Below are 27,398 nucleotides of genomic sequence, written 5' to 3' on the forward strand. Positions count from 1 at the left end.
GCTATAATAATAATAATAATGGTATTTGTTAGTTTACTACGTGCCAAGTGCTGTTCTAAGCACTGGGGCAGATACAAGGTAATCAGGTTAGCCCACATGGGGCTCACAGTCTTAATCCCCATTTTACAGATGAGGTAATTGAGGCACAGAGAAGTTAAGTGACTTGCCCAAAGACACTCAGCTGACAAGTGATGGAGCCAGGATTAGAACCCATTTCCTCTGATTCCCAATCCCATGTAGTTTCCACTAAGCAATGCTGCTTCTCATGAAGCAGCTATATAATTGGTAGTATTTGTGAACAAGAAAGAAACCCTCCCAGCAAGATGAAGTGCATTTTCTTGAAAACACATCTAGACTAAGATTTGATTACATTGTGTAAATTCCAGCCAAAGTATGGTACAGCAATATAATGCACTATTTTTAAAAAGTGATTAAATGTTAAAGTAGCTCATTACTGAAAATTTATGACAGAATAACAGGCATATACTTTTAATAGACTCCTGGTGCTTGAGTTGCAGGAACTGGCATTCAGAAGGCACATTTGCTGCATATTTTACCTAAAAATGCTTAGTAAACTATAATTGTAGGTTTAATTTCTTTAACTGATGTAATCCCAGTCCAATCATTATTTTGGAAAAAAGCATTAGTATTGGTGAAAATTATTCATATAATTACCTTAATGTACAAACCTTATTAAATAACTCTAACATGGTCTCTATTTTTTAAAATTAATGTTAGCAGTGATATCAACATTAACATCTTCTATATTTTATAAGAACTTATCCTACAATATCAATCATATTTATTAAGCACTTACTATGTGCAGAGCACTGTACTAAGTGCTTGGGAGAGTACAACATATTACAATATCCATTTGTCAATCTATCCAACAAATATTGTTATACTGTACTCTCCCAAGTGTTTAGTACAGTGCTCTGCACACAGTAAGTGCTCAGTAAATGCAATTGAATGAATGAATTCATTTTAAAAAAATAGTATTTGCAGTATGTGAAGCAATTTACTAAACTCTGGAGATTACTACAAGGACAATGATTTAGACAAAATCTCTGGTCCACAAGGGGCTCAGGATCTAAAAATTGATAGAGGAGAGGAGGACAGCAAGTAGGGAAAGGGAAGAATTGATCAGTCAATCATTCAATCATTTATTGAACATCTTCTGGGTGCAGAGCACAGTACTAAGAGCTACAATATAATATAGTTGGTAGATCTGTTCCCTGCCCAAGCTAGCTTACATTCTGGAGGGGGTGACAGACATTAATATAAATAAATTATGGATTTGTACATAAGTGCTATTGGGCTGAGTGTGGATGACTAAAGGGTGAAAATCCAAATGCAAGGGGGATGTATGTTGAAGAGAGCTGAGAAGAGGAAATAGGCTTAGTCATTTTTTATGGTATTTGTTAAGCACTTACTTTGTCCCAGGCATTATACTAAGCACTGGGGTTCATACAGATTATTCAAGTTGGACATAGTTCATGTTCCACCTGGGACTCACAGCCCTAAGCCCCATTTTCCAGATGAGGTAGCTATTAGGCAGAGGAAAGTTAAGTGCCTTGCCCAAGATCACATAGCAGACAAGTGATGGAGCCGGGAGTAGAACCCAGGCCCTCTGGCTCCCAGTTCCGTGCTCTTTCCACTAAGCCATACTGCTTCCCTGTGCTTTTGTGCTCTTAATAAAATTTTGGAGGTAGGGAGAGTGATCATCTGTCAGATATGAAGGTGGAGGGAGTTCCAGGTCAGAGATAGGATGTGGGCAAGGGATCAGTAGTGACATAGATAAGACAGCTGGTGTTAGAGTGTAGCGTGCAGGCTGGGTTATAGTAGGAAATCAGAACTTTAAGGTAGGAAGACGCAAGGTGATTGAGTACTTAAAAGCCAATGGTAAGGAGTTTCTGTTTGATGTGGAGGTGGATGGGCAATAATTGGAGGGCCTTGAGGGAAATGTGGACTGAACTTTTTTTTTGAAAAGCGATCCGGGCAGCAGAGTGAAATATGGACTCAAGTGGGGAGACATGGGAGGTAAGGAGATCAACAAGGAGGCAGATGCAGTAATAAAGTTGGGATAGGATAAGTGCTTGAATTATCATGGTAGCAGTTTGGGTGGAAAGGAAAGACTGGATTTCAGAAATATTGTGAAGATTGCGATTACAGTTGATAACTGTTTAGTGGGCAGTGTCCTCCTATATTTTGGCTTTGCATAGACCTAGGCAAAGTCATTCATTCATTCAGTAGTATTTATTGAGCGCTTACTATGTACAGAGCACTGTACTAAGTGCTTGGAATGTTCAATTCGGCAACAGATAGAGACAATCCCTGCCCAATGATGGACTCACAGTCTAATCAGGGGAGACAGACAGCAGAGCAAGACAGAACGAAACAAAAACAAGACTACATAATCACAGTCATACATTACATCACAGTGATAAATAGAATCAAGGGGATGTACACCTCATTAACAAAATAAATAGGGTAATAAATAATATATACAAATAAGCACAGTGCTGAGGGGAGGGGGAGGAGCAGAGGGTGGAGGGGGAGCAGAGGGAAAAGGGGGTAGCTCAGTTTGGGAAGTCCTACTACCACAGCCTCTCTAGTGTTCCAAAACTTGCATAAGGATTCTACTCCTCAGTGGCTCAGCTTCTATGACATAAGTGAAAGAGCAAGATCATCTTCCTTGTTACAATTTAATTTTGTACTCGTGTCACATCCCAATAAGTCCAATTAGGGACAAGGGTGTTCATGGCTCAACTTTACCTATGGAACAAACCATGATATTCAGTATTAAAGTAAGAAAACATTTATTAGCATGCAGAAATCATTAATCGTAAAGGATCCTGCTTCCATTAAGTCCTCCAACCCAGGGGCAAGGAGATTTTCCAGACACCATTAAGCCCTCGACCCAGGGAATAACTGGATAAAGCCCTTCATCCGGGGGCAGTGAGATTTCTCCTAGCACAAGATGATTGGTCTTAGTATGGGCTGAGACCAGCTCAAGTGTCCTGGGCTAAAAGGTCTCCTCTAGCCTTGGCTGTCTCTGTCATCCTTTCAGATAACAGCAAGCAGCAGCAGCAAGTGTTTTCCCCCAGTTTTTATACTATACTTGTTGACCTTCAACAAGTATAACTCCTTGGTGGTTAGGAAAAGGAATCACATCTGTAGACAAGATGACACAGTAGCCAGTAGCAAAGAGCTCAGGATTTGTATTCAAGATCAATCAATCAATCATATTTATTGAGCACCTACTTTGTTCAGAGCACTGTACTAAGCCCCTGGAAGAGTAAAATGCAACATAAATGACACATTCCCAGCCCATTACAAGCTTACAGTTTAGAAGGGGAGACAGACAGTATGAATGAATAAGTACTTTATAATATATAATTTAAAGATATGTATATAAGTGCCATGGGGTTGGTGGTGGGGTTAATATCAAATTTCTAAAGGTCACAGATTGAAGTGCATAGGTGACAGGAGGGAGAATGAGCCAGGGGAAAAAAGAGCTTAATTAGGGAAGGCGTCTTGGAGGAGTTCTGACCTTGATAACATTTTGAAGGTAGAGAGAGTGGTGGTATGGTGTATATAGAGAGGGAGGGGGAGTCCCATCCTAGGGAGAAGATGTGGAAAAGGGCTCAGTGGTGAGATAGCTCACTGTGGACAGGGAATGTGTCTGTTTATTGTTGCATTGTACTTTCCCAAGTGCATAGTACAGTGCTCTGCACAGTAAATACTCAATAAATATGACTGAATGAATGAATAAATGAATGAATGAATGATCAGGGCCCAGGGAGTAAGCTGGCGCTAGAGGAGCGGAGAGTGTAGGTTGGACTGTAGCAGGGGTATAGTGAGGTGAGGTAGGATGGGACAAGCTGAATGAATTCTTTAAAGCCAATGGAAAGGAGTTTCTGTTTGATGTGGTGGCAGATGGGAAGCCACTGGAGATTCTCGAGGATTGGGGAGACACAAAGTGAATGTTTTTGTTGATAAATGATTTGTGCAACAGAGTGAACTATGGATTAGAGCGGGAAGAAACAAGAAGCAGGGAGGTCAGCAAGGAGACAGATGCCGTAGTCCAGACAGGATAGGGTAAGTGCTTGGATCAGCAAGTAGCAATTTGGATGGAGAGGAAAGGGCAAATTTTAGCAACATTTTAAGGTAGATACCAGAGTTATAATCACAGTTATGCTATGCCTCCTAACTGTGGTATGACCTTGGCCAAGTTATTTAACCTCTCAATGCCTCAGTTCCCTCATCTGCAAAAATGGGATAAAATGAAAAGCTGTTCTCTCTCCCTCTTAGACAGTGAGTTCCATGTGAGACAGGGAGTATGTCTCTTCTGATTATTTTATTTCTACCCCAGTGCTTATTATACTGCTTGGGTTGCTGTAAATGCTTAAAAATACCATACTTCCTATCATTTATTATTATTATTACGATCACCATTATTACTGCTGATGATCTTATCCATATGTGTAGTTTGATAAAAATCCAGTTTTGGGTTGCACATGTATGTAGAGGTGAACAAAAAAGCCTTCTGATGAAATGGCATGTTGGCTGCAAATGTATGGGGAGAAGGTTCATTCGTTCATTCAATTGTATTTATTGAGTGCTTACTCTGTGCAAAGCACTGTACTCAGCGCTTGGGAAAATAAACTACAACAAGACACATTCCCTGCCCACCATGAGCTCACAGTCTAGAGGGGGAGATAGATATCGATATACATACATAAATAAATTACAGATATATAAAATATTGATTTGGGTATTAGCTTTATTAAAAAAAAAAAAACACTTTTTGACGAAAGCCAAAATCCATTTCTACTGAATTACTGAAGGTGAATCTTTCTTGAAGTGAATCCTGTCATGTGTGTGAGGCCTAAGCCAGGAAGAAGGCACTTTCCTTGCTCAGTCCCCGTGTCTTATCTTTGAACTGCTGCTCCTCTAACAGCTGCTGACAAGACACGGATCCTGCTCTCCCTTCCTCCAGCTCAACCTCTGCTGCTGCTGGAGCCAGGCTGTCTGGCTGCTGGTCTTTGGGCTAGGAAGGCAAGATCTGGACAGGCTTTCTGGGGCAGAGGTTTGCATGACAAAGGCAGAGAAAACAGTTCTACTGTTCTCAAGTCAAAATTTCTGTAACACCTCCCCTCTCTTCTCCCTTCCTCTAACTTTTCCTTCATTTCTTACTGTCTCCAGCTTTCCTCATTACTGACTTTCCTCCCTCCCACCCTTCCTGCCTACTTTGCTTCTTTTCTGTATCCAGACCAGAACAGGCAAGATCCATCCAGGACTAGCCAACCTTCCTTCTCTCTTCTTTCTTTTTCCAGACTGTACCCTAAAGGCAACAGCAGAAGCATCCACTCATAGGCTAGAGGTCCTGGTGATGTGGGCAGGAGAGATCTAAGCAAAGAGATGAAACGTGGTCTGGCTTTCCCCTGTTCTGTCCCTGTTCTGCTCTTGGTGACCCCAGCCCATGCTTAAGGCACTATGGTTGTGGGCAGGGAATGTGTCAGTTATATCACTACTTTGTACTTTCTCAAGGGCTTAGTACAGTTCTCTGCACACAGTCAGTGCTCAATAAATATGATTGCCTGACTGACTGACCTGCTGCTTAGATCTTGCACCATGGTTTCATGTTAAAGCTAAATCCTCTGCTTGGCAAAACAGCTATGAGAGTCAGCCCGGCCCCGAGCTGTAGTGAACCCCTAAGTCACCCAGTCGATTGCATTTGAGTGTTTTACTATGTGCAAAGCACTGTACTAAGCATTTGGGATAATACAGTATAACAACAAACTGACACATTCCCTGCCCACAACGATCTTACAACTTAGAGTGGAAGACAGATATTAATATAAATAAATTACAGATAGGTAACTAAATGTGGGGGTGGGACAGGAGATGAATAAAGGGAGCAAGTCAGGGCAACACAGAAGGGAGTTGGAGAAGAGGAAAGGGAAGCTTAGTCAGAGAAGGTCTCTTGGAGGAGATAAGAAGTGGAAAAGAATAATTGTCTGTGAGATAACCCTCCGTACTCATCAGCTCTGGGGAAAAAAAGCATCTGCTTTGAAATAATTCAAACCAGAGAAGACTCACTGTTTGATGGGTGCTCCATTTTGAACTATTCTTCTTTCCTTCCTCCCTTGCAGATATGCTATATGTAGAAATTATTTTTTAAATATACCGCATCCTGCCCACTTAGATTCTCTAATACCAAACTGCTCACTGTACCTCAATCTCAACTGCCTTATTGCTGACCCATTTCCCACATCATTCAATGTTATTTACTGAGTGCTTAGCATGTGCAGAGCACTGCCCTAAGTGCTTGGAAGAGTACAGTACAACAAAGTTGGTAGGCATGTTCCCTCCCTGCAATGAGCTTAAAGTCTAGAGAGGGAGACAGAAGAGGGAGACAAGACATTAATATAAATAAATGATTTTCAGATATGTATATCAGTGCTTTGGGGCTGAGGGTGGAGTGAATACTAAATGCCTGAAAGCTACAGGTAATAGTAATAGTACTTATTAAGTACTTAATGTGTGCAGAGCATCATTCTAACTGTTGGGAAAGAGTATACAAGAGGGAATTAGACACAGAACCTGCCCCTTTAGGGGCTCACATTCTATGATGCTAACAGAATGATCAAACTGATATGCATACCCCATTTACAAGGTTAAATAGATGATATATAACAAACTGAGTTTAATATATTGGACTGTGTCCAATGTGATTAGCTTGCATCTACCCCAGTGCTTAATACAGTGCTCAGCATATAGTAAGAGTTAAGCAAATATCAGTAGTAGTAATAACTGTAATCCCCTCTGAGGGTAATACCTGGAGAGTTTCTACTATGCTATCAGTCTTGACTACGGGAAGGAAAATCAAACCGGGGCATACCCATTACATTCCTTTCCAAGTGTTCAGTACAGTGCTCTGCACACAGTAAATATGTGTCTCAATAAATATGATTAAATGAATTCCTAGATTGGGTGGTGGTTAGTGAGTGGAATGCAATCTGCTACAAGTCAAAACCCACCTGTGATGGGCAGCAGTGGCACAGGAGAGAGGCAAGGGTGGAGGCTCAAGTTTACTCTGTGGAAGGAGGCAGTGGTAAACCACTTCCATATTTTTACCAAGGACACTCTGTGATATATAACCAGAATGATCACAGATGGAAGTTGGGCATTCCGGGAGAGATGTGTCTATGGTGTCGCTATGGGTCAGAGATGACTTGATGGCATTAGACAAGACAAGCAGTAGTAATACTAAAAATTACCTTCCCACATGCAGTCCCCATCCCAAATGGGGCTCAAAGTCTAAATAGGAAGGTGAACAATAATGACATTTTCAAATCAAGTTAGAAGTTACATAGATATAGATATACCACCCACCATCCACCCCATTGCTCATGGGAGGTCTAAATCCAATTATCAACCAATCAATCAACAGTATTGATTGAGGCCCTACTGAATTCAGAGTACCCTACTAACCGTTTGGTATTGTAAAATAGAATTAGAAGACATGGCCTCTGACCTCTGTAATCCTTTTTTTAAAAAGGGAATAGAAGTGTTACATGCTTTGTTATATATTATTTGCCAGTACTCTTTTATGATATTTGCTCAGTGCTTACTATGTGTCAAGAAATGTTCTAAGCACTGGGGCACGTACTATAGGACACAATTCCTCTCTCACATTGGACTCACAGACTAAGTAGGAAGGAGAACCAGGTATTGAATCCCCATTTGCAGTTGTCCCTTCCTACTGCCACCTCAGGCCTCTTGTATAACCTAAGCAATTAGGCACTCACACCCATCCATATCTCTTATACTGAGATCCTTATATGCCTCTATTGCTTTCTCCCATCTGCGTTTATCTTGGTGTTTGTCTCCCTCACTACATTGTAAACTCCCTGAGAGGGGAGATTATGTATTCTGATTCTATCCTTACCCTCTCAAGTACAGAGTAAAAGGTTCTGAAACATTAAGAGCTAAAAAAATGAAACTGATAAGGATCTTTGTTCTCCCATATCAAATCCATTGGGATAATGATTGATCTGCCCAAGATAGTCCCCAGGTAAGAGAAACGGGTTTAAAGGAAAGGATGGAAAAAATTAGACTAATTTGCTTCCACTACTAGAAGCATCTAGTGGCCAGTGTGTTCCGAGCAAATTGGACATGAATAACATACCTCCTGTTAGTCAGTCTCTCCCCAGTTGCTCCTACAGAGAGCTTGGTATTGATCCTCAAACAAGATTTTAATGTTGGGATGAATCTTCAAATGATAAACAGCATGGAATTTCCACTACTTCCCAGAGGAGATTTTTCCTAAGCCTGGGGTTCTTGAAGTCAGGACTAGTGAAAGAACAAGCAAGACAGAAGGATTTGGTGGTTTATGAGTATGATAATAACTAATGCTGGGGAAGGTGACCAATTTCAGCAAAAAAAATAGAAAAGGTAATCCTAAATTTGATCTTTCAGAGATCCAAGGATGCTCTGAGCATCTATGATTCACGCAGACCACTAAACATTGCTAGACAAGGGAATGGAAAAACAGTTGCCCTACTTACATTTGACGGACATAGAGCAAAGAATGTGAGGAAGGGAAAGTGAAACCTTTCTCTGTACCCAAACTGGGATGAATACTGGGAGAGAGTAAAACATGAGTGCTTACGATGAAACAAACATAACTGCCAATTACCTAATGCCTTTACCCCAGAACTACCATGGAACCATAAAGAAAAAACAAGTTGAGTAGATGAGGTTTCTGCTTCTTACAAAGCATCCTTTCATACACTTCCTATTCTTTGGCACCTATTACTTCTCTATAATCAAAAAGGGGAGAGGTTCCATATAGGTTGTGTATCTGTTTATTTTCGGCACCTCCTGAAAAAGAGTAAATCCTATTTTAGTAGTATTTTAGGAAACAACATGGCCTAATGGATGAGAGCATGGGCCTGGGAGTCAGAAGAACGTGGGTTCTTATCCCAGCTCTGCCACTTGTCTGCTGTGTGACCCTGGGCAAGTCACTTCACTTCTCTGGGCAAGTCACTTCACTTCTCTGGGCCTCAGTTACCTCTTCTGTAAAATGGGGATTAAGACTGTAAGCCCATGTAAGACATGGATTCTGTCCAACCCAATTATCTGGTATCATCCCAAGCTCTTAGAACAGTTCTTGCATATAGTAAGTGCTTAACAAATGTCATTATTATTATTATCATTATCCCAACTCAACCATCTGAACTCCAAAGGGGATGGAGGAGATTGGATTTATATGAAGAACTAAATGGTACTAAAAATGGCAAACAGCAGCAGCACTTAATAAATCAGTGGTATTTATTTAATCAATGGAATTTAAGTGCTTTCCATGATCAACTAGGTCCTGAGAACCTACCCTGATCACCTCTACTAAGTGGTTGGGAGAGTACAGTACAACAGAGTTGGTAGATGTGTTCCCTACCCACCAAGAGTTTACAGTTTAGAGCTAGACATTGATATTAATAAACAAATTACTACAAGTAGCAGCTGGAATAATAATGTTGGTATTTGTTAAGCGCTTACTATGTGCAGAGCACTGTTCTAAGCGCTGGGGTAGACACAGGGGAATCAGATTGTCCCACGTGGGGCTCACAGTCTTAATCCCCATTTTACAGATGAGGGAACTGAGGCCCAGAGAAGTGAAGTGACTTGCCCACAGTCACACAGCCGACAAGTGGAAGAGCTGGGATTCGAACTCATGAGCCCTGACTCCAAAGCCCGTGCTCTTTCCACTGTGCCACGCTGCTTCCCCGAAGAATAGGTAAATAAATAATAGGTAATAATAAAAACTGGAAGAATAGGTAAAGCCTACTGCACTAGTTTTTTGAGGGTTTTTTTTAAATTAATTTTTTGTATCGCTTTTCTCTTAGAGAGCCTGTAATTCTGAAGTATAATTTCATCCTCTGGGTGGAGATTACACTTCCTTGTGACTGTGAAGAAACATGCATTTCTACGTATTCAAAGATTCACTGTTGGGTGCAATTGAGTAATCAAAGATGGACTGATTTGATTTGTGGTCATATTAGCAAACTGCTAAACTTCAAAAAAGTGAGTTTATTGTGGCCAAATTATTAATGCTCTTTTCCAACAAGTCCAACAAGTCCTGGACAAATCATGGGAACTCTTCATCAATTCTCCTTTTAAAAGTGTTCTCCTATGCTGAAAACTTCAATCTAATCTCCTAACTATAATGCTTTAATTATTCTCTGACTCTCATCTATTCTTTTTCCTAGTTGATCCTATACAGTAATACAGTCTTTTTTTTCCTATACGTTGCTTAAGGTTTTCAAATTATTTTTTTCCCTCCAAATCACTTACGAATTTCCCTTAACATCTCTTTCATGTCCCTCTAGTTGAGGATCAGGCCTAGCCTCTTTTCTTCAGTGTACATTCCCACTGTGTCTCTTCCAGTGTAATTGATCCTAAAGACATTTAATTGTGTCTTTGTCATTTTTACAACAAAAACTTTCTTTAACTGGTACATATTCATAGTACATGATTTCTTTACACCTTCCTGAGAGTATCTGTAATCAATTGTATGAAATGTTTTCTCCCCATTACACTCCTCTGTGAAGGAGTCCTGAGATACTGTACTTAAGATGCGATTAGAAAAAATAAATTGCTGGGTTTTGTGCCCTAAAGTTCCCTTGAGTCATTCAGCAGGCAATTCTACCTACCTCAGGAGCTATTAGAACTCTGTAATTCTATCTTTCATCTTTGAATAGGAATCCTATGAGCTATCTATTTCATGGATCATGGCAATATTTTAAACTGCTTTCCAAACCCCCAATTTATAATCCTTGAGTTTTATTTTGAAAAATATATCCTAAGGCAAAGGCCTGGAGTTGAGAGTTGAGATGTGAACAGGAACCAAGTGAATGAAAATAAATGACTGGCAGAGGTTGGATTTAGCAAATATCTTTTTTTTAAAAAAAAAACTTAGTTTTTTAGTAGCAAATAAGAAAGTTGCCAGTCCTTACTTGGGACCAAAGTGTTCCAAAGCCCCATGAAGATGGAAGATAATGATGGATTCAATAATGGATTTAGATAATGAAGGTATGGACCAGGACTGAGAAGGGAGTGAGTAGGGAATGAACCTTCAAAGCCTTATTGAAGGCACATCTCCTCCAAGAAGCCTTCCCAGACTAAGCACCACTTTTCCTCACCTCCCACTCCCTTCTGCATCACCCTGACTTGCTCCCTTTCCTCTCCCCTGGCACCCTCCCAGCCACACATCACTGATGTAATTTTATTTATTGTATCGATGTCTGCCTCCCCCACCCTAGAATGTAAGTTCATGGTGGGCCGAAAATGTAACTGTTTATTATTGTATTGTGCTTTCCCAAACCCTTAGTACAGCCCATAATAAATATGATTGATTGAACTAATAAGACAAGTAATTCCTTTGAATATATTTGATGGCTTCAATTAATTAATCAACATTATTTGTTGAATAGAGCACTGTACTAAGTGATTAGAAGAGTACAATAGATCAATCAATTCATTCATTTAATCATATTTATTAATTATATTTATTGAGTGCTTACTGCATTCTGAACACTGTACTAAGAATTTGGGAGAATACAATGTAGCAGAGTAGGTAGACACTGTGGTTCCCTGCCCACAGTGAATAGAGTTAGAGGAGAGCTCACCTCCTCCAGGAGGCCTTCCCAGACAGAACCCCCCTTTTTTCTTCTGCTTCTCCTCCCCTTCCCATCACCCAAATCCCTCCCTCTCCCCTTCCCCTCCCCATAGCACTTGTGTATATTTGAACATATTTATTACTTTATTTTATTAATGATGTGTAGATATCTACAATTCTATTTATCTATTCTGATCGTATTGTTGCCTGTCTACTTGTTTTTTTTTTTTTTATTGTCTGTCTCTTCCTTCTAGACTGTGATCCTGTTGTTGAGTAGGGATTGTCTCTATCTGTTGCCGAATGGTACTTTCCAAGAGCTTAGTGCAGTGCTCTGCACACAGTAAGTGCTCAATAAATACGATTGAATGAATGAATGAATGAATGAATAAACCCTGCCCTGAAGTAGATGTCAGTATAGCTGGAAGACATGAAGTAATTTAAAAATAGAAGAAGAGAAAGAAAATGTAATAATAATAATAGTGCTTGTTAAGCACTTACTTTGTGCTAAGCACTGTTCAAAGTACTGGGGCAGATAAAGGTCAATCAAGTAGGACATAGTCCCTATCCCACAAGGGGCTCAAACTCTTACTCTCCATTTTACTGATGAGGTTACTGAAGACCAGAAAAGTGAAGTGACTTGCACAAGGTCACACAGCAGACAAGTGGCAGAGATGGGTTTAGTACCCCTATCCTTCTGAATGCTGGGCCCATTCTCTATCCATTAAGCCACACTGTTTCCCTAGATTAGATTAGATTAGATTAGATATGAGGATTGGTAAGTACTTAAATAGAAGAGAATGTAAGTCAATATGTAGAATGGAACAGGTTGGTGTAAGGATGTAAAGTTCATATACAGCATAGAATACTGTGAGCCCCATGTGGGACAGCGATTCTGTCCAACCTGATTTTCTTCTACCTATCGCAGTCCTTAGTATAGTTCCTAGCACATAGTGAGTGCTTAACAAATATTATCAAAAAAAAGGCATGAGTGTTTTTTGCTTTTCGGTGCTGAGCTAGTGTTTGAGAGATATGAACTGGACAAAATAAAAATTTATCGGAAAAGGTCTCCAAGAGGCTTCCCAGGGAAACTACATGAGACGTAGACTTACAACAGTGTTAGAAGTCAGAGAAACAGATCTTGGAGAAAGTTGGGGTGATAGAAAAGGCTGTCTGCTTGAACAGAATTTGAATGGAATTTAGTATTGTATACCTGTAGCAGATTCTCCTTGGGACTGCTGCCCAAGTAATAAATCTTTGAATGTCATGAGCTGAGCCATGAACTAAGAGTAAGATTGGTGGAAGGCTTCTTGGCTCCCCTATAGGAAAGGCCCAGCCAGAGAAGAGAACAGAAGGAATTTGGTTGCATATTCAATATGTGAGTTGAATGAGGGAGATTGAGTACAATGTCAAGGTTAAGGGATTGTGAGACAGGGAGGATAGTGTTGTCTCCACTGATCGGAAGACAAGGTGTGGGGAGTTCAGTTTTGGACATATTAAGTTTGAGTTGTCGAGAGGACATCCAGGTAGAGATACCCTGAAGGCAGAAGGAAATTCAAGATTGTAGAGAAGGAATGAGGTCAGGACTGGAAAGTTGATTTGATAATCATTCATGTAGAGATGGTAGTTGAAGAGAGTGTGTTCTTCAAGGGAGTGGGTATAATGGAGAAGAGATCACTGGTTTCCAATTTCTGGGTCTTTCTCAGTTTTCCAGGCAGGTAGGATGTCCATTCACAATCCCAAGAGACAGACTGGCAACAGGACTACTTGTATGAAAGCAAAGTTGTCACAGGGATCATTCTCTATGGGGCAAGAAGGCAGTCTGCCTCCCCAGCTCATTCCAAGACTTGATGAGCATTTTGCCTGAAACTAAGTGTATTTGGACAAAACCATATTAGGTAAAAACGTCCAGTTCCATGCATATCCTTCTGTCTCTGTAATAATCAATCAATAAGTCAACCAATCAAAGGTATTTAATTAGTACTTGCTGTATGCAGAACACTGTACTAAGAGCTGGGGAGAGTACAATATAACAAAGTTTGGTAGGCATGATTTTGGCCCACAGTGAGTTTCTAATCTAGAGTTAAGCTATAGCCTAACAAAGCATACAAAGTTTTTTGGGTTTTTTTCCCCATGAATTTAGAAAATCCTGAATACAAGTTAATTGTTACATTTTCCATGTGACTAAATGAATTACTCTTTCACAGTATTGTTGTCAGATCTCACATCTTCAATTTTTTCTTTAGTATCAACTAAACTAGAACACATTTTTTTCTAATGCTAATTGGAAAGATTCTTTTAACAACAAAACCTCATCATCTAGACTGTAAGCTCACTGTGGTCAGGGGATGTGTCTACCATCTCTGTTGTATTGTACTCTCCCAAATGCTTAGTACATTTCTCTATACACAATAAGCACTCAATAAATATCATTGATTGCTTGATAATCATTGTGCTAATTTTTTGTAAAGCAAATGTTATTTGGAATCTGATGGTTTGGGTTTCCTTTGCTGAATATAGCACTTCTTATCTAAAGACAAGTAGTTTGTTGAAAGCTTTTGTTTCTGAGAGCTATTTGAATTTGAAAGTGAATCCTCTACTTGGAGAAGCTCCTCAACTTACATCCCTTCTTTCATGTCTTCCCTTTCTCCCTCATTTTCTTCTCCCTTTCTTTCTCCTAGTCTTTTTTTTCTACCATAGACTATAAACTCTTTTTGCGCAGGGATCACATTTACCAATTCATTTGTATTATGCTTCCCAAAGTACTTAGTACAGCACTTTGCACACAGAAAATACCATCAATTGACTGATTGACTGATTCTTCTCTACTACTTAACTGTGCCCCAACTCAGTGAAATGAGGATGGGTATATCTTCCTTGGGGCAACTTTTCTATTTTTAATGGTATTTGCTAAGTGCTTGTTATGTGCCAGACACCATACTAAGCCCTGGGGCAAACACAAACTAAGCAGGTTGAACACAATCAGTGTCCTATGTGGGGCTCACAGTCTAAATCCTCATTTTACATTTGAGGTAACTGAGGCACCGAGAAGTCAAGTTACTTGCCCAAGGTCACCCAAAAGGCAAGTAGCAGAGTTAAGATTAGAACCCAGGTCCTGTGCTCTTTCCACTAGGTTATGACTAAGTTAGAGGGCCAGAGAACCAGATCATAGCCTCATTGGGTCTCCACAGTGGCTGGAGGGAGATGGCGGGAACAGATGCGGTGTGCTTTCAAGTACACTTCCAGAATGATCCTTCTGTGGACCCAATTGCCCTAAACAATAGAAAGAGTCACAGTCCATTATTTTGATTGCAACTTAATTATACTGGAAGGATGGTTTGACTGATGCACAAGGATGACATGCAAATTTTTGAAGTGTTCCATATTTTCCTATTTTTTATAACGATGCTACTGATGCCTGTTTACTTGTTTTGATGTCTGTCTCCCCCGCTTCTAGACTGTGAGCCTGTTGTGGGCAGGGAATGTCTCTATTTGTAGCTGAATTGGACTTTGCAAGTGCTTAGTACACTGCTCTGTGCACAGTAAGTGCTCAATAAATATGATTGAATGAATGAATGAATGTTGACTTAGGCAATGATGTTCAAAGGGAGGGAGGTATTTTGAAGGACAAAGCTCCAGGACATTTTCTTGGATAGTATTGGGGGATTTTTTAAATTTTTTTTTAGTATTAAATACCAATTTAACAACACTTGCTTAAAGGGACCAATTTCAACATGATCCTAGGTATTATATCTTAGAAAGTTTTAGTTGGCTTCCTTAGAAGAGAAGCATTGCCTAGTGGAAAGGACATGGGCCTGGGAGTTAGGGGATCTGGGTTTTAATCCCATTCTACCACTTGTCTGCTGTGTGACCTCGGGAAAGTCACTTAATTCTCTGTGCCTCAGTTACTTCGTCTATAAGATATAAATTAAGATGTGAACCCTATTTGGGATAAGGACTACATCCAACCTGATTATCTTGTATCTGATCTAGCACTTAGAACAGTGCTTGGAACAAAGTAAGTGCTTAATAAATACCACTAAAAAGAGAGTAGAAAGATTTAAAACGGTGATTAAAGGAATAAAAAATTTCTCATGAAAACAAAACCGAGCAAAACAAAAAATGAACGATGCTGATGACAAATAGTTAGGATACACTGAGTTAACAATATCTTGCCAGGCCTGTCCATCCTACACAAAATGTTTCCATAGTTTAGTGTACACTAAAGACAAAGAAATATTTGTACTCTCATCACAAATTCATTTAAAACATTTTGAATCAATGTTCAAACATTTTATCCTAAATAAATAGATCTAAGTCAAATCTTCTTGTTTTTCAGGCAAATTAATTTTAGCATCTTTATTTGCATTATATTTTTCAAAAGGTCCCAATTTCTGGTGATATTTTGAAGTTTATCCCACAACCTTTGTGCAAAGCACTGGACTAGATGCATATACGCTAGAGACATGAAGTCAGAAATTTACATTCCAATATATTATAGCCCAGTATTAGGCTTCCCCAATAGTAACTGTTTCTCCCTATAAAACGTGTCTGTCCTCTAGAGATAATCTCCATATTTAATCAATCCATCTGTTTGGAAGCAGCTTGGCTTAGTGGAAAGAGCACGGGCTTGGAAGTTAGAGGTCGTATGTTCTAATTCCAACTCTGCCACTTGTCTGCTGTGTGACCTTGGGCAAGCCACTTAACATCTCTGTGTCTCAGTTCCCTCATCAGTAAAATGGGGATGAAGACTGTGAGCCCCATGGGCGATAACATCATGACCTTGTAATAATAATAATAATGGTGGCATTTAAGTGCTTACTATACGCAAAGCACTGTTCTAAGTGCTGGGGGGATACAAGGTGATCAGGTTGTCCCATGTGGGGTTCACAGTTTTAATCCCCATTTTACAGATGAGGGAACTGAGGCACAGAGAAGTGAAGTGACAAGCCCAAAGTCACACAGCTGGCAAGCGGCGGAGCTGGGATTAGAACCCATGACCTCTGAGTCCCCAACCCTGGCTCTTTCCACTGAGCCACGCTGCTTCTCACTGTATCTACCCCAGTGCTTAGAACAGTGCTTGGCACATAGTAAGCTCTTAAATACCATTATTATTATTACCACTGATGGTAGCAGCAGACTTTCCAATATATCCAGTAAATTTCTGTCTAAAGCAACAAATTCTGGTGGGAAGAAATTGTTCAGAAAAGAAAAATATTGAAAAGCAAACATTTTTAGATTCATAAGACAAGGGCTCTTACCAGTGTTTTTTTCAGTCACAGTTTGCACCCTACAAACTTTAAGAGCACACTGCAAAGCAATAACCGACGACACAGTGATATTCCAAATGAGACCACGATTGACTTGGAATGAATTTGCTTCAGGGTGAGATGAGAAGTTGCATGATCTAGTGGTTAGATTACGGGCCTGGGAGTCAGAGGATCTGGACCCTAAACCTGGCAACTTGGCTTGGTTACTTGTCTGCTGTGTAACCTTGGGCAAATCACTTAACTTTACTGGGCTTAGTACTATGCTCTGCACACAATAAGCACTCAACAAATATGGTCACATTGAATAAAATGAGGATTAAGACTGTGATATCTATGTGGGATATGGGATATGGACTGTGTCCAATTTGACTAGGTTGTATCTACCCCAGGGCTCAATACAGTGACTGGAACATAGTAAGGACTTAACAGATACCATAAAAAAAGCTTGTATTACATCATCAGTTGTTTTCTTAAAAGGAAAAGGAGTCATTATGCTGTATCATTTCAAAGTAAGCTCATAATGTAGTAACTGTATTTCCACTATTAATAACCATTTTTAAATCATTCAAAATGGAATAGTGAGTGAGCCAGGGATGGCAATAAGTTCAGTTTCTTTGGATCACAATCAATCAGAGTATTTATTAGGAGCACACTATAGGCTAAACACTTTTCCAAATGCTTGGAAGATATTAAAATGAATTATTGTTAGAGGGAAGTGGTAGAATATAATTAATCAAACACAAGTACTTAGGTTGGAAGTGCTGAAATGGCATTTGAGGAATATTAAGTGGGGAGATTTGAAATCAGTTATTTCATTGGAGCTGTAAAGATGTGGCAAGATGATAAACCTGCCTCTGCTAATAGAGTAATAATAATAATAATGATAATGCTATTTGTTAAGAGCTTACAATATAACAAGCACTGTTCTAAAAGCTGCGGTAGTAACAAGGTAATCAGGTTGTCGCATGTGGGGCTCACAGACTTAATCCCCATTTAACAGATGAGGTAACTGAGGCACAGAGGAGTTAACAGACTTGCCCATAGTCACAAAGCTGATTAGTGGCTGAGCTGGGATGAGAACCCACGACCTCTGAATCCCAAACCCGTGATCTTTCCACTAAGCCACGCTGTTTATAAGAAGGAATGGGTGCAAATTAAAAAGAAAGAAGGTAAAGAGGAGAAGATGAAGTTTGGCCTCTGGAAGGAGTACAGGCCTGGGAGTCAGGACACCTGGGTTTTAATCCCATTTCTCCTTTTTGACTAACACATGACCCTGGGCATGTCACTTAACTTCAGTGGCCCTCTGCAAAATGGGATAAACTACCTGTTTTCCCTCATGCTTAGACTGTCAGCTCCATTTGAGACTGTGTCTGACCTGATTATGTTGTTTCTACCAGAGGGCTTAATACAGTGCTTGGAACACAGTAAGCACTTAAAGATCACAATTGTAGTTATTATTATGAAGGAAAAATTTGTTCTGAGAGAAAAAGTTGAAAGTGAGATCCCATTAGGAGGTCAGCTTAGAAAAGAGCAGAGTGTGAAATGAGGTAATATGGGAAAAGAAAAATTTTGAACTGCTTTGAATGTAATTGTCAAGAATTTCTGTTTGATATGGTGAGAAAAGAATAGCCATTAGACATTCCTGAGGACCCACATGAAGCATTTTATGTCACTGAGTCTTTAAAGCATTTCTCCTGTGTGCCCTTTCTATGACTTCCATATTTAAACTCCTGATGGAGGAGCTATTTGGATATTTCAGTTGTTTCTTATGTGTACGCACACCTCCTCACCCTCACATAGTTTTTTCCTGGAGGAAAACAGAAAATTAATTCAAGATAATATTCAACTTTTATTTAAGTAGGTTCTATACCATTCCTGGGTCACCTCTGCAACAGAGTAAGGGCCAATGAAGGACCCAAAGCAGTGTCAGTCTGATGCTTGTTGGGACTGTGGATTTGTTTCCTCTATATTCCTATTCATTCAGACCACACACACACACACACACACACACACACACACACACACACACACACGGCCCCCTTCTTCATCATCATCATCAATCAAATTTATTGAGCTCTTACTGTGTGCAGAGCACTGCACTAAATGCTTGGGAGAAGCAGCGTGGCTCAGTGGAAAGAGCCTAGGCTTCAGAGTCAGGGGTCATGGGTTCGACTCCCGGATCTGCCACTTGTCAGCTGTGTGACTGTGGGCAAGTCACTTAACTTCTCTGTGCCTCAGTTACCTCATCTGTAAAATGGGGATTAACTGTGAGCCTCACGTGGGACAACCCAAATACCCTGTATCTACCCCAGCGCTTAGAACAGTGGTCTGCACATAGTAAGCACTTAAATACCAACATTATTATTATTATTACAACACAAGAATATAACAGACACATTTCCTGCCCGCAGCGAGCTTAACCCTACACACACACACACACTCCCACACTCCCACCATTCACACTCACCCTCAGACATTCTGACTGTGATGGTGCAGTAAAATTTGTCTGTGGAGAGAGGTGCTGGAACCCTGAATCCCTGACATCTGAACAGCTTGAGGAAGGTCTTGAAGGAGGAAGAGGAACGGCCAGTCTTTTACTTCCCCCTTGGCTTTCCAAGCCAAGCGCTGAGGGCCATATCCAGACTTGACCCTCCCAGCTGCCATGGAGGTGCATTGTGGATAGTGAGGAAAGCCCATGTGATGTTTCTTGGGGAGAAACCAACTTATGTGTCTGTTTGTTTTTTCCTTCTAGAGGTACCAGGATTTTGGGAAAGGTTCCAGAGTTCCCCTAACTGGTACCAGGCCCAGGCCCTGGCATAGCCTTGACACAGATTCCATACAGATTGCATATTTCTGCCTCCCAGACATTATATGGTGCTATTGTTTGCTCAGCACAATCCTTTGCAGAAGTTAGAGCAAGGAAGCTTTCTCTCTCTCTCTCTCTCTCTGTCACACACACACACGCACAAATGCACACATTTCATCCTGTTATAAATTAAATTATGAGTGAATGTCCAATGGGCACACCTCCTGAGGCAGGTCTAGTTGCTTAGCAACCAATGGGTGACATGTCAGAGTACAGGAGAGAACTGAGGAAATGGGCCAGGAGCAAGGCCATTAGTCAGTTTCAGGTGGGTCACCGAGGTCACCCTTGCTGCTTGGGCTTACTTGTTCCGCTTATTTCATGATTAATCTACCTCAGCTGAAGGAGTGACAGGCTTGAAGCTCTGCGTGAGATGCCCATGGAGTACTGCTGGGAGGTTGACATATTTACTGAAGGAGGGGGAGGCTTTGTGATTCCATGTCCTTGGGTGATCACAGAAAATCAATCTATCATATTTTTGGAGCGCTATTTGACAAGCACTATACAAAGCACTTGGGAAAGTACAACAGAGTTAATAGACATGTCCCCTGTTCCTAAGGTGACAGTAATGGTTTCCCAAACAGTTAGCTTGCTCTCTTCCTGACTAGTTTAGTGTTTCTAGAGAAGAGTTTTTAGAGAAGCAGCATGGCTAAGTGGATAGAGCATGGCTTGGGAGCCAGAGGACATGGGTTCTAATCCTGGCTCTGCCACTTGTCTGCTGTGTGACTTTGGGTAAGCCACTTATCTTCTCTGTGTCTCAGTTACCTCTTCTGTAAAATGGGGATTAAGACTGAGCCCCACGTGGGACAGCCTGAGTAGGACAGTGCTTGGCACATAGAAAGTGCTTAACAAATAATAATAATAATGATAATAATGGTGGTATTTTTTAAGCGCTTACTATGTGCCAAGCACTTTCTAAGTGCTGGGGGAGATACAAGGTAATCAGGTTAGCCCACGTGGGGCTCACAGTCCCTTTTACAGATGAGGGAACTGAGGCACAGAGAAGTTAAGTGACTTGCCCAAGGTCACACAGCTGACAAGTGCAGAGTCAGAATTAGAACTCATGACCTCTGACTCCCAAGCCCGTGCTCTTTCCACTGAGCCAGTTATCATTATTATTACTATTATTATTATTATTAGAGAAATGAAGAGCAGCGGTCTAATGGATAAGTGTTTATCTAGACAATTGGGACATGAATTTCATTTGAAGGGCTTGTAATACATTTTAAATACATGCATTCCTATGGACAGTCTGTTCCATATTATTATATGGAATAAAGTCTTAAGTACTTATGATTGTATGCTCCCTCCCTCTGGTCCCTGGTCTCTCATCTCAGCTTTTTCAGAGTATTTTTTTGGTGTTGCACTATTTAACAGACTTCTTAAGACTGTTTAAGGTGACAAAGTAGACATCTCCAGAGTGAGGAGTAGAGGTGTGAGAGTGTGAAGGCCAATGAATAGGCAAGGCTAGAGAGAGTTTTTCTCTAGACTGTAAGAGCACGGTGGACAGGGAATATATCCATTTATTGTTATATTGTACTTTCATAACTGCTTAATACAGTGTTCTGCACACCATAAGTGCTCAATAACTATGACTATCTGAATAAATGAATGAGAGACTTAACTATGCCGTCTGATTCTGGAGAGACTACATTCAGGATGATGTCAGATGAGAGAAACTGGACAGCTCAGAGAAGCCTATCACTAATACTGGAAAACTAAATCAAACAGATGTCCTGCTGAATGGGGAAAAATATGAATATATTTAAAGAAATTGTACAAGTTCATGCCCAGAACTTTAGATATTCTGTTTCTGAAGTGGTTACAGCATCATTTGGGGAAAAGACATTTATAAAATCTTCCTGCCACAACCAAATAAGTTTCTCCAGAAGACAGCAATGGACAGGCTCTAACCTGGCAAAAACCAACAGGAAGAACCAACCTAAAACAAATATAATTAACTGAGGGCATAATGTAATGATAAAAATAGAAGTTATTAGGGGAGGAGAAGGGCATTTGCTGCACATGAAATAGGCAGATAAAAAGTTAGTATAAACAATACTTTATGGAAAGATAGCTCCTAGTAACAGGTGCTGGATTCACTTTCTGGTGATGTCTTCTGTCCTCTGAGCAAAGGCTCACAGGTGTAGGCTTCAATCCAAAGAAATCACTTGTTAATTCCTTCCACACATGCCGAGGGATTAATTAGAGTCTAATGACCCTAAAACATAAATGCTTTGCTGCAGCAATGAGTGCACATCTCCCTACCAAAATTGGCATAAATGAGGAGATAGGGAAGTTTCGGTAATTATTACAATTGACGTGACAAAGCAGGGGCTCTACCTAATAAAGGGATCATCACGGGAGACATTGTCGTTCAACACACGTAACCACAGATGCTGAAAATTGGATAAAAATCAATGGACCCCATGGGGTTAGAAAGATAAATCCCAATGGCCATTTACTGTTCAGTGAATGTGCACCTGTAATCACAGCACAATAGTCTAATTACTGAATAAGAATCAGACACCTTAGATGCACCTGAAGAATATTTATACAACAGTCCTCTATGGTTGCTCGGTGCTTCAATAAACCACCCTGCCACTAAACACCCAAGTCTTAGAGAATAGATGCACTTGCAAGAAGTTTGAAAGCAACACCAAAGCATCATCATCATCATCGTTATTATTATTATCATTATCAAATGCTTACTTTGTGTCAAGCACTGTTCTAAGCACTGAGATAGTTCAACATTAATCAGGTTGGACACAATTTCTTTCATAATATTAATAATTACTATGTGCCAAGCAGTGTTCTAAGCACTGGGGTAGATATGAGGTCATCAAGTTGTCCCATTTAGGGCTCACAGTCTTTATCCCCATCCCATTCTATAGATAAGGTGACTAAGGCACAGAGAAATTAAGTGACTTACCTAAAGTCACACATCTGACAAGTGGCAGAGCCAGGATTAGAACCCATGCCCTCTGACTCCCAAGGCCGTGTTCTTTCCACTAAGCCACTCTGCTTCTCCTCCATGGAGCTCACAGTCTAGGTAGGAGGGAGGACTCTCATTGTATCTCCATTCTACAGATAAGGAAAATGAGGCATAGCTAAGTGACTTCCCCAAGGTCATGCAGAGGCAAGTGTATATATCTATAATTCACTTTATATTGATGCTATTAATGCTTGTCTAGTCATTTTGTTTTGTTGTCTGTCTCCCCCTTCTAGACTGTGTGCCTGTTATTGGGTAGGGATTGTCTCTACTTGTTGCCGAATTGTACTTTCCAAGTGCTTAGTACAGTGTTGTGTACACAGTAAGTGCTCAGTAAATACAATTGAATGAATGAATGAAAGTGGCAGAGTTGAGTTAGAACCAAATGCCTCAGATTCTCAGGCCTATCCTCTTTCCATTAGGCCACATGGCTTAAAGCAATAATTCACACCTGCTTCTAACCTTGGCTTTCTCGTGTCATGGGTTCAAATAAGAGTGTTAAACAAGGAAGACAGAAGTAATGATAATGATGGAATTAAGTGTTTAGTAGTTGCCAAGCACTGTACTAAGCACTGGGGAAGATACAAGCAAATTGGGCTAGACACAGTTCCTGTCCGACGTGAGGCTCACGGTCTCACTCTTCATTTTACAGATGAGGTAACTGAGGCACAGAGAAGTGAAGTGACACACCACAGATAAGTGGCGGGGTCTAGATTAGAACCCATGACCTTCTGACTTCCAGGCCTATACTCTGTCCACTCTACCATGCACATGTTTGGCAAGAATAAATTAGAAATGGGTTCTGCACACCACAGTTCTTCAGTGAACACTACTGAGTGATCAATTGATGGACTCATAGAGCCTCATTCAAGATGGTGATGATACCAAGATGCCAATTCAAAAACACCAGACACTGCAACAGACACAGTAGTGGTCATCTTTACATCACACAGACAGGAAGGGGTTTGCTTTCGGGCTTTGCTTTCAGCCACTCTCAGACACCCTCTCATCATCAGTAACATCATCCTAGAATTCTGACCATGGGAGGCAGCCTGGCCTAGTGGAAAAACGTACAGGATTCAGGAGGCCCATGTTCTAACCCCAGCTATCAATTGTCAGTTGTGTGACTAGGTCCATCACTTAGAGAAGCAGCATGGTGTAACGGATAAAGCAAGGACCTGAGAGTCAGAAGGTCATGGGTTCTAACCTCGCTCTGCACTTGTCTGTGTGATTTTGGCAAGTAACTTAACTTCTCTGTGCCTCAGTTAACTCATCTGTAAAATGGGGATTGAAACAGTGAAACCCACAAGGGACAGAGACTGTGTCCAGCCTGATTTGCTTGTAACCACCTCAGCATTTACTACAGTGCCTGGCACACACTAAGCGCTTAATAAATACCATAATTGTTGTGATCATTATCATCACAGTCTCTCTAGTCTCAGTTTCTTCATCTGTAAATTGGAGATAAGATACTTTTCCTCTCTACTTCTTGGAATCTGAATCCATGAGGGTCAGGATTGCAATCCAATCTGCATGGTCCTTTGGCATGTAGCAAGTGCTTATTTAATGTCATTATTATGAAGTGCATATTAATGCAACACTGCTCCTATCTGTTATCAGTCTTTCTCAAATCATGTTTGACTGATCATCTGAAGAAGTATTTCTGAAGGTAGCTTGGAGAAATACAATATGAAAATAGGTTAAAAACTAGAGATTCATAAATCAAATAAGGAAAGACCAGTTCTGGGACAAGAAGTGGATTGAGTTTTGTAGGTCAGAATATTTCCCATGTTTCTTTAGCACCAAAGAGCTGTGACCAAGAATGAAACAGCATCCTTTCTTTTACCTCCACTCTCCTTTTCAAAAAGGAAGAAGGAACTGCTAAATCAAACGCTGTTTCAGTCTGATTACAGCAGACAACGTTATGATCAGAGGATAAAATCAAAAACAGAATGACGCTCTCACATACCAAGTCTGACATCATGACATCTATTTGCCAAACTTTCTTTGGAACTGAGAAGCAGCATGGTCAGGTGAAAGATCATAGGCCTGGGAGTTCTAATTCCTGATCCACTACTACTGGCTGGGAGACCTTGGGCAAACCACTTAACTTCTCACTGCCCCAGTTCCCTCATCTGCCAAAGGGGAATGTAATACCTGTTCTCCCTCCTACTTAGGGCTGTGATCCCCATGTGGGACCTGTATGGTGGTGTATTCCCAGAATGCTTAGTACACTGCTTGACATGAGTAAGTGCTTATCAAAAATTACAATTATTATTATTGCTAGTGGCCAATGTTTTCATTTATTATTATCAACAATAATTGGAAAAATGACATGAATGCAGAGGAGAGGACTATATCCACCATTAGACTAAATCCTTGATTTAATCATGACTTTCCACGTATATTGTTGTTCAAGGTGACAGAGCTGCTGATCTCTAGATAGTTTTTTCTTTAGGAGTGGTACTGAGCTAAATGTTGGGAGAATGAAGTAGATTCATTTCAACATGATGAATGTTCCATTCTCTTTTAGTTCTCTCAGCAACTAACTTCCCTAAATGCCAGACAATAGGTCTTCTAATATTACTGATTGTCCTCCAGTTCTTGGAATCTAGGTTTGGTTGTATCATCTGTCTTCATTGTTCAGGGGAGACTTCCTCAGTACTTTATTTGGAAACAACACATTGTAATGAGTGAATTAAAATTGAAAAGTAAATTACAGAGATGTGTAAGAATGTCCCTTCTCCTTTGCATTATGTACATTTACAATGAAAATACTTGCTCTCCCTTGCAGAAGATCTGAAACTGAATGCACAGAACCCAACAGATCCAATGGATTATTACAGCAAGATGAAAAAGAGGGCTGCATGTTTGTTACATTCTTTAAGTGGTGGCCAAAAAGCTGACTTGAATCACAATGTACTAAACTCACATTTGAGGCTCAATTGCCCTTTTATGATCTCCCTGCCCAAATACAGCATCAATTATTGGATCAGAAAGGATAGATAGAAACGGCAGCTGGTTCCAAAACATAGAGAGTTCAAACTAATTGTCCTCAGTAGTTTTTCCCTGGTCGCTAAGCCCATCTACCACTGCTCCTGCATCAAATTAAACTCTATCCCACTGAGGTGGTCAAAAAGGCCAATTAGTAATTCTTTGTTTAATCACTTACTTTGTTTTGGACCTCCTCTGTGAACTAAACTGACCTGGTTTAAATTTAAAATTCTAAATAACCATTTCCGTTTGCTCTAATGCAGATTGAAAACCCCCTTCTGGCATGATAATATGGGGTCAGTAGAATTTCCAAAGCCAACTGTTGTTCCTCTGAAGTTGACAGCCTATGTACTTACCCATGGCTATTAATGTTTACCAGTGATCTCAATTTCTAGGGCTCACAGTTTTAAACACTGAAGCCTAGTTTGTATATGCTTCTGGAACAGAACATTCTAACCCATAACTGCCCAGAACGTGGTGTCCTTCACTCACAGGTCTTTAATTTCTTTCCAAACTGGGCAATTAGGTGTGGGATGGAAACTAGAATGGCTAATGCCTCCCTCCCTGCAGGAACTGACAGAAGACATGTAAGTTGGTCAGTGGGATCAATAGATCTGGGAATGGGAATGTCAGCTTTGTCCCCTTAGGGTTGCCTGGTTGCTGATAGAGAGCAGCGCTTCAGGGATGGAGCTCCCCCAGGTCAGTCACTGGAATGTAGGGGGGCTTAAACCCCACTCCAACCACCCAATTGTCTGCTTTAGCATTTGGGTATAAAGAGGGAAAGGGAGGGAGGAAAAAGAAGAGTGACAGAGAGTCTGAGATGAGGAAAGGCATGCAAACACAAACTAAAACAAGTAGGGGTGCTGCAGTGACACACACATGGACACCCAAATACACACATTTACCAACCTAGGCAGGCATGCAAACATTTACATAGTTAAAAAGACACGTACTGAGATTAGTACATGGGTTTACAAGCACACACATAGACATCTCCTTAAACTTGGAAGAAGCTACTGGCAGTGAGATCCTATCAACCCGAGCAAGTGACTGAAAACACCCACATGGAACAGACACTTCCTTCCACATTGTTTGCCTGAAGAATAGATCCTTAGATTTAAGGTAGATACTTAGACTGTGAGCCCCATATGTGTCAGAGACTGTATCCTAACTTGTACCTACCCCAACACTTAAAATAGTACTTGGCACCTATTTCCATTATTATGGTATTTAATGCTTACTATGTGTCAAACACTGTTCTAAACAATGAGATACTTACATGTCAATCTAGTTGGACACAGTCCCTCTCCTTTATGAAGGTGTCTACTTAGGAGAGAGAACAGGCATTGAATCCCCATTTTACAGATGAGGAAACTGAGGCATGGATTTGTTATGTGACTTGCCCAAGGTCCTACAGTAGACTACTGGCAGAGCAGAGATTAGAACCCAGAACACATAGTTAGTGCTTAACAAATGACATAATAATAAAAACAATCCCAACTGGTTTTGTCAAATTCATGTCCTTAATCTGTTATTGAATTTGGCTTTTGTAAAATTTGGCTTTGGAGTCAGAAGGCAATTGAGTTTGAATCCCAG

At 40.5% G+C, this 27,398-nt stretch overlaps 1 protein-coding gene across 3 annotated transcripts in view; it reads left to right on the forward strand.

Annotated features, from left to right (window-relative positions):
* CDH19 (cadherin 19) overlaps positions 1 to 27,398 on the forward strand; it is a 157,346-nt gene that overhangs the window by 23,617 nt on the left and 106,331 nt on the right. Inside the window, exon 1 of one of the 3 annotated variants that reach the window (XM_029064358.2) lies at positions 9,923 to 10,092. The exons of the other annotated variants lie outside the window; for them this stretch is intronic. The gene's annotated coding sequence lies outside the window, so the exon portion shown is untranslated. Of the gene's footprint in view, positions 1 to 9,922; positions 10,093 to 27,398 lie in introns of those variants that run through there. 3 annotated transcript variants of the gene reach the window in all.

The sequence above is a fragment of the Ornithorhynchus anatinus genome, chromosome 5 (genome assembly GCF_004115215.2).
Source record: "Ornithorhynchus anatinus isolate Pmale09 chromosome 5, mOrnAna1.pri.v4, whole genome shotgun sequence".
In the NCBI taxonomy this organism is placed as follows: domain Eukaryota; kingdom Metazoa; phylum Chordata; class Mammalia; order Monotremata; family Ornithorhynchidae; genus Ornithorhynchus; species Ornithorhynchus anatinus.